The sequence below is a fragment of the Pongo abelii genome, chromosome 12 (assembly GCF_028885655.2).
Source record: "Pongo abelii isolate AG06213 chromosome 12, NHGRI_mPonAbe1-v2.0_pri, whole genome shotgun sequence".
In the NCBI taxonomy this organism is placed as follows: domain Eukaryota; kingdom Metazoa; phylum Chordata; class Mammalia; order Primates; family Hominidae; genus Pongo; species Pongo abelii.
In genome coordinates, this window is record NC_071997.2 from 44,667,445 (window position 1) to 44,674,777 (window position 7,333).

The 7,333-nt window shown below is 42.1% G+C and overlaps 1 long non-coding RNA gene across 1 annotated transcript; it reads right to left on the minus strand.

The window, feature by feature from the left end:
- Nucleotides 1-5,204: 5,204 nt before the first annotated feature.
- On the minus strand, nucleotides 5,205-7,070 carry LOC129057655 (uncharacterized). The gene is made up of 3 exons (XR_008522302.1): nucleotides 6,576-7,070; nucleotides 5,353-5,500; nucleotides 5,205-5,260 (listed from the first exon to the last, which is right to left on the minus strand). It is a non-coding gene; the product is annotated as an uncharacterized LOC129057655 (long non-coding RNA).
- Nucleotides 7,071-7,333: the final 263 nt, after the last annotated feature.

Consider the following 7,333-nt stretch of genomic DNA (forward strand, 5'->3'; position numbering starts at 1 on the left):
TAGATTTACAATTGGTGAGATTCTCTGTGAAGCAAATGTTTTTCCTTCGATTTGCATTTTATAACTCCTGGTGCAAGAGTGCCCTCCTTCTCTCTTTCTACTTCCATAGACACAAATATGGTATATTCTCTCGTGTACTGTCATCATCACCTATATTTACCATAAGAATAGATTTTCCTTTTTTATATTCTGTGTTTCAAACTAAAGTCACCACAACAAATCCTTCAGTTTTATAAAACACAAACAAAATTTTAGCTTCATCATTTCACTAAACTGATGCCTCAGCTAATGTGCAGACCTTTAATTTTCAAGCCTAAACTTGTCCTTGAACTGATTTGTAGATTTCCTACAGAATATGCTCGGCATCCATATAGTATTAGAGGCATAAAACAGGTCCATTTAAAGAGTAGTTGGGATAGGTTACACCCTTGCTACAAAAGCAGTCTACTTGTTCACCTAAGAAAAACACAAATTGTTGACAATATGGTTATCTCTTCTTGTCACTCTTTGCAGGAGACTTTGGATTTAAAAATGCTTCATACACACTTTACTTAGATCATAATATCTAATTGGTGGGTCAAAATTTGACCAGAAGTCACAATTCTTATGATCCCAAAATTTGCTGGGCTTGCATTTCAAATTAGGGTGCTCACTGGTGAACTACGATAGAGTATAGTCCCGAGAATTTGCCACTGTTGCAAGTTCCCTTAAAAAGTGATCATGTGCTTCCCGCTCCATGTATATTACCAATAATCCTCATGACAATCCTGCAATGTATCAGAACACAAATTTTACCGATGAGGAAACTGAGGATCAAAGAATTTAACTACCTTACCCAAGGTCACACAGCTGGGAAGTGGCCCATGACTTGTCTGGCTTAAGAACCCACACACTTTTTCAGCTACCATGTTGCCTTCCTGGCTTTGGCCTGAATTTGGCTTCAGACCAGTATTTGTAGAGTGTCCCCACTGCAAATGGAAATGTTTACTTCACCCTGGAACAGGGCTGAATTTGCCACATCTCTTCATGTCCTTAAAACTTAAATCTGGCCAGGTGCAGTGGCTCATGCCTGTAATCCCAGCACTTTGGGAAGCTAAGGCAGGAGGATTGCTTGAGGCCAGGAGTTTCAGACCAGCCTGGGCAACATAATGAGACCGCCATCTCTGAATCGTTTTTTAAAAACTAAAAAGGTAAAAATAAAAATTTAAACCTGATAAAGAGGATGATCAAGCAGAACTAGCAGAGAATTTTTTTTTTTAATACAGAGTCTCGCTCTGTCGCCCAGGCTGGAATGCAGTGGCGCGACCTCGGCTCACTGCAACCTCTGCCTCCTGGGTTCACGCCATTCTCCTGCCTCAGCCTCCTGAGTAGCTGGGACTACAGGCGCCCGCCACCATGCCCAGCTAATTTTTTTAGAGACGGGGTTTCACCGTGTTAGCCAGGATGGTCTCCATCTCCTGACCTCGTGATCCACCCGCCTCAGCCTCCCGAAGTGCTGGGATTACAGGCGTGAGCTACCGCACCCAGCCCTAGCAGAGAATTTTTTAGATTAATGTCTGCAACACAGCCACATAATCTTTTAGAGTAAGTAAGGTATTTATCAATTTAATTGTAGAACTTTATTTTAAAACCTAAGCATGCATTTAGCATCAGATCCTAAATTGAAAGTGCTGGGCCTACATTCCATATGCCTAAGAAAAATTTTTGTTCATAAAAATTATTCCCAAATGGGCAATTAATTTCAAGATGTCCTGCTATTGGCTCACTTTTGCTCTGTTAGGTAACATAAACCTGTCCCTTCCGGGTTATTTTCCAATAACCACCTGCCTATACTGACAGACAGGCAAAGTAAAACCTGGCCTTTCACATAAAGAGATAATTAAACAACTGGACGGTTTCAGTTTGTGTCAAAAGTCACCCTCTCCTTTGATCTGTACTTCAGCTAAGGTGCATCACGAACCTCAGGGGTCATGGGAGAAGAGAAGCAGGGCAAGAGAGAAATTTCAGTCCCCCTTGAAGTGTGAAGTGTTTGCTTTTCCCCCAGACAGCTCGTCTCACTTCCTCTCTAGTGAAAATCTACTCTCTATATTCCTTAATGAAACTATCATGGCATTCTTCGGCTGCCCTTCCCAAAACTTTAAGAAGCTCAGAACGAACTCATTGCTTTCTGAAAGGCTTCTGGTAATAAACACCATGAAATGTAGAGGTTCTGAGATACACTGTGGGCTTTTTGGAGTCCCCTGTCATTTTTTTTCTTAATGGAGTAAAGTTTTAATCTTTCGGTAACAGCATTTAAACGCAACACTTCTACACTACTGAAAATAAGAATCATAATAATATTAACTAAAAGTCACAGCATTTTGTTTAACCCTTCACAATGTTCCCCTTGTTCCCTACTCAAATGTCATCACAAATTAAAGATCCTGCAGATTACATGTATGCAAAAAGAGGTCTTTTATCTGACTTGGGAGGCTGAGAGGAAAGGCTGATGGAGATAATTTCTACTACTTTTTCTAGTCTTAAAGCTTCCTACTTTCTTTTGTTTCTCTTCCATGACTTTATATCATTGGCAATGCACGAAAATGTGAAATCTTCTCTTCGTACGTTTTTGTGTCACCCCTAACTGCAAGGCCCTGAGGCCCCATTAATTTCAAAGTGGAGATAAGCCACTGGGAGCAGGAGTCACTATTCAAGGAATCCTTACCCCACCCTTGTTGGCCTGGTTAAGTCAAAAGTACTCTTATCCTAAATCAGAAATCCTAGAAATGAACGGAGATGTCTCTAGTATCCCTCTAAAGCAGCAGCCCATAGCAGCATGGGTTCTCAAAGACTCAAGCCTTTTATTTCTCACCTTGCACAACCATAAAATAAATCAAATACTTGTCATTATGATTGAAGGTGACACTGGTTCCAGTGGTTAGCTACTCATTGTAGATCTATCTGGCTGACTACGACATGGAAATATATCTTTGATATGACATATCTTTGATACGACATATCTTTGATTTGCAGATATGGTTTTTAAGGAATCTGATAATGTGATTGATATTTTCTCACACCCACCCAGTAGTGCAGTGGTTTACTGAGAGTTGAGGCATTTCTCTTTTCAAGAGCAGAGAGGACATGTTTGAATCCTGGCTTCAACACTTACTGAGCTGCAGGGACTTTCGGAGGTTCGTGGACCTCTCTGGACCACAGCTGCCCTAAATAAATGAGGGGGATATTATTCATGTCTAGGGTAGCTGTGGCAAGAGTAGACAATGGACACTGTTCCCTATTCAGGAGAAGCAGGGCTCCCGGGAAGGAAATTGGCTCCCCGCTAGGTCTGCCTCTGCTGTCCAACCCCCATGGGCCAGAAGCTGGAGGGAGTCAACCTGAAGGGGCTGTGTTTGGTCATGCCCAAAGCTCTTACAACATGTAATCCAGTTATGTCTTTGAGCATTAGCCATACATTTTTTCCCCCTGGAAACTGAAAAAAATATTTATTTTCTCTCCATCGTTTCCATTTATCCTTCAGACTTGGTCATTGTCCCTGTCCTTACTCAAATTCTCTGCTAACTGGTAGCTTTGCCTAATGAACGCCCTGCATTCCAGCTCTTATAAGCTTGACTCCGTGTATTTTCTCATTTTCACATTCAGTGACCTAGAGCACGTGGTGACTGCTAAGTTACCTTGGGCTTAGTTAGCACTTGTAAGTCTCAGAAGAGGGCTCAGTAAATGCTGGCTGAGGAAATAAAAGCTGAAGTCCATTTTATTCTAAGGATTCCAGATATCAAAGAATTTCTGTGGGTGTATACATCAGGCCAAGAGGATTTTCACTCATTTTAAGAGTCATTCTCGAGATTCCAACTGCTCCTTGACACTTTTTTTTTTATTATTAAAATATATAGAGAGAGAGACAGAGACAGGGCCTCACTGTGTTGGCCAGGCTGGTCTCAAACTCCTGGCCTCAAGTGGTCTGCCCCCTCGGCCTTCCAAATTGCTGAGATTACAGGTGTGAGCCACCACACTCAGCCTCCTTCATACTTTTAACAGGAATTTGTTTTCTTCTTATTTAAGAAAGATCTCAAAACAATGTGTTAAAAAAAAAAGCCTGAAAGGGAATCACCGAAATGCTAACAGTTGTATTAGATTGGTGGAACTATATAGGTTATTTCTATAATATACACATATTCATTTATAATAGTTTACTGTACAAACTTTATTTTAAAAGAAACACTTCACTGATGATCTGTATCAATGTTAATTAAGTATATAAAATATTCAAGCCTAGGCCAGATGCCATGGCTCACGTCTGTAATCCCAGCAGTTTGGGAGGCTAAGGAGGGTGGATCACCTGAGGTCAGGGGTTTGAGACCAGCCTAGACAAGGTGGTGAAACCCTGTTTCTACTAAAAATAGAAAAATTAGCTCAGCGTGGTGGCACGTGCCTATAATCCCAGCTACTCGGGAGGCTGAGGCAGGAGAATCACTTGAATCTGGGAGGCAGAGGTGGCAGTGAGCCAAGATTGTGCCACTGCACTCCAGCCTGGGCAAAAAAGTGAGACGCTGTCAAAAAAAAAAAAAAAAAAAGCCAGGCCCGGTGGCTCACGCCTGTAATCCCAGCACTTTGGGAGGCCAAGGCGGGTGGATCAACTGAGGTCGGGAGTTCGAGACCAGCCTGACCAACATGAAGAAAACCCATCTCTACTAAAAATACAAAATTAGCTGGGCGTGGTGGCACATGACTGTAGTCCCAGCTACTTGGGAGGCTGAGGCAGGAGAATCGCTTGAACCCAGGAGGGGTTGTGGTGAGCCGAGATCACGGCATTGCACTACAGCCTGGGCAACAAGAGCAAAACTCCGTCTCAAAAAAAAAAAAAAAAAAAAAAAAAATTGAAGCCTCTTTTCTGTCCAGTTCTTTCTTCCATAGTCTTTCTCATTTTATATTTCCATGAGAAGTATCCTAATATCAGCTATAGATTTAAATAACCACCATGAGAAGCCTGATTTTATTGAATATTGACTGTCTATTCTATTTGTGAGATATACTGAGTTATCAGAGGACAAAATAAGGACTTGGGCATAGTTCTGAACAACAGACAGATACTGCATAGAGGCACACACCAGAAACTCTGATATCCTTATTTCTCTTAGGGTTGTTCCTGGATTTTAAACGGCCTGGGTTATATTTGGTAGCACCCAAACATCTGCCCAAAGTCATACCTTGAAATGATCTCTGCATCTGTGTCATTTACACAGAAAACTCAGCAGTTCCAGAGCTGCAGAAACACAAGGAAAAGAACAGATAAGGTTGAGAGAGTTAAGAGAAGCATTGTGATGTGACTGTTGCCTGTTCCACCTGACAGTTTACCTGTGTCTCCTTTTCCATCACTGCAAGTTGTCAAGGTGTTTGTGGATAAACAGAGCCCCTTCTCTTAATGATCCATCTTCTCACACTGCTTGATTTATGCACGGATCACTGCCTACCCTTGGTGAGATGGCCAAGAAACCTCAACAGGCTTTAAAAAAAATGAATCAGATGCTGATTGAGCTGCTGTACAATGCAAGATATTGTCTCTGTGTCTCTGTATGCCCCCCATAGACCCTGGATGAGTTGACGGAGTCCCACTGCCAACCAGAAAGATCCTGGCTTCTTACAACTTTTAGGCCTTCCTAAACTCCTAACCCAACCTCCCACTTTTGCAGCCTCAGCTACCACTCCTGTCCCTACAGAAATTTCTTTTTTTTCACTGGCTGTTGTCTCTTTTTACCTCCACGCTGTTCATTCTATTGGAAACTTCCATTCTCCCTTCTTTAGAGGCCACACAGCTCAAATGCTATCTTTCCCAGAAACCTTCTCCAATTGCCCCAGATTTTCAATGCATAGTCTTCATTCAGGACTGACTAGTGTCCCAAATAGGCTGAAACTATATTAGCGACCTGCTGGCATGGGAGATGTTAAATGATTCCCTGCTGCTACGATGTTTAATAAAAGCTTATTGAAATTACTTACATATATGTTTAATAGCACAAAGAAATTAAAAAGAAATTTTTTACTGCTTCTGCATCGGCAGTACTCTCTCCTCATACCTGCATCTCTTTCTCAGTACCTGCTTTGGTAGGTGAGATTTCTCACCCATCCCAGCAGCCAGGGAACCAACACTTGAGAACTGTTTTCCCCTTTATGGCCCCAGGATGTCATTTCTTCTCCTCATTTGAATGACATCTGGCTTCCAAGATTGATTTGTTGTAATATCATGCACCCAGCTGGCCAGTGGGCTGAAAATCAATTCACCAAATGACCAATTTGCTGGATCAACTCTAACTCCATAGTAAGTCTGAAAAGGTAGGCTGTGGAAAGGAGGATATTTAGGCTAAGTCTCAAAGAATGGGCAGGATTTGGGTGAGCTATTACAAGAGAGAGGCAGGAAGGGGCATTCCAGGAGAGACAACCAGCAATGGCAAAAAACAAACAAAAAAGAATTCCTTTTGGTTGGGATTTCTAACACCTCCCCCTCCAAAGAAAGAGAAGTAGTTTCAAAATAAATGATTTGCAAATACAGGATAATTTTCTGGAGTTACATATGCTCTTACTGCTGCAATTGCATAAATCTTGAGAAGAATTTGTCTTCATTTGATTCAGACTTCGGTTGAGTAGCTGCCTTCTTTTCTCCCACTTCTTGGTAATATAGGTTCTGCTAAAGAATGGAGATCTAGGCCAAGTGCTGTGCCTCATGCCTGTAATCCCAGCACTTTGGGAGGCTGAGGCAGGCGGATCACCTAAGGTCAGGAGTTCAAGACCAGCCTGGCCAACATGGTGAAACCCCATCTCTACTAAAAATAAAAAATTAGCCGGATGTGGTGGCATGTGCCTGTAGTCCCAGCTACTCAGGAGGCTGAGGCAGGAACCCAGGAGGTGGAGGCTGCAGTGAGCCAAGACTATGCCACTGCACTCCAGTGTGGGTGACAGAGTGAGATTCCATCCCCCCTCCACCGAAAAAAAAAAAAAAAAAGAATGGAGATCTAGCCCTGGAGAATATATTTACCTCCCTAAAGTACCCAATTTATGTCAATGGAAATTGGCTTGAGTTTAATGGAAATTGACTCAAGTTTAATGGAAATTGATTCATGCTGTCAAGCATGTCAAATGGAAGGTAAACTCCAGTATATTTGTTCAGTAATTTTGGTAACCTAAATTTTTTTTTTTTTTTGAGACAGAGTTTTGATGTTGTTGCCCAGGCTGGAGTGCAATGGCGCGATCTCGGCTCACTGCAACCTCTACCTCCCATGTTCAAGTGATTCTTCTGCCTCAGCCTCCCGAGTAGCTAGGATTACAGGCATGCACCACCATG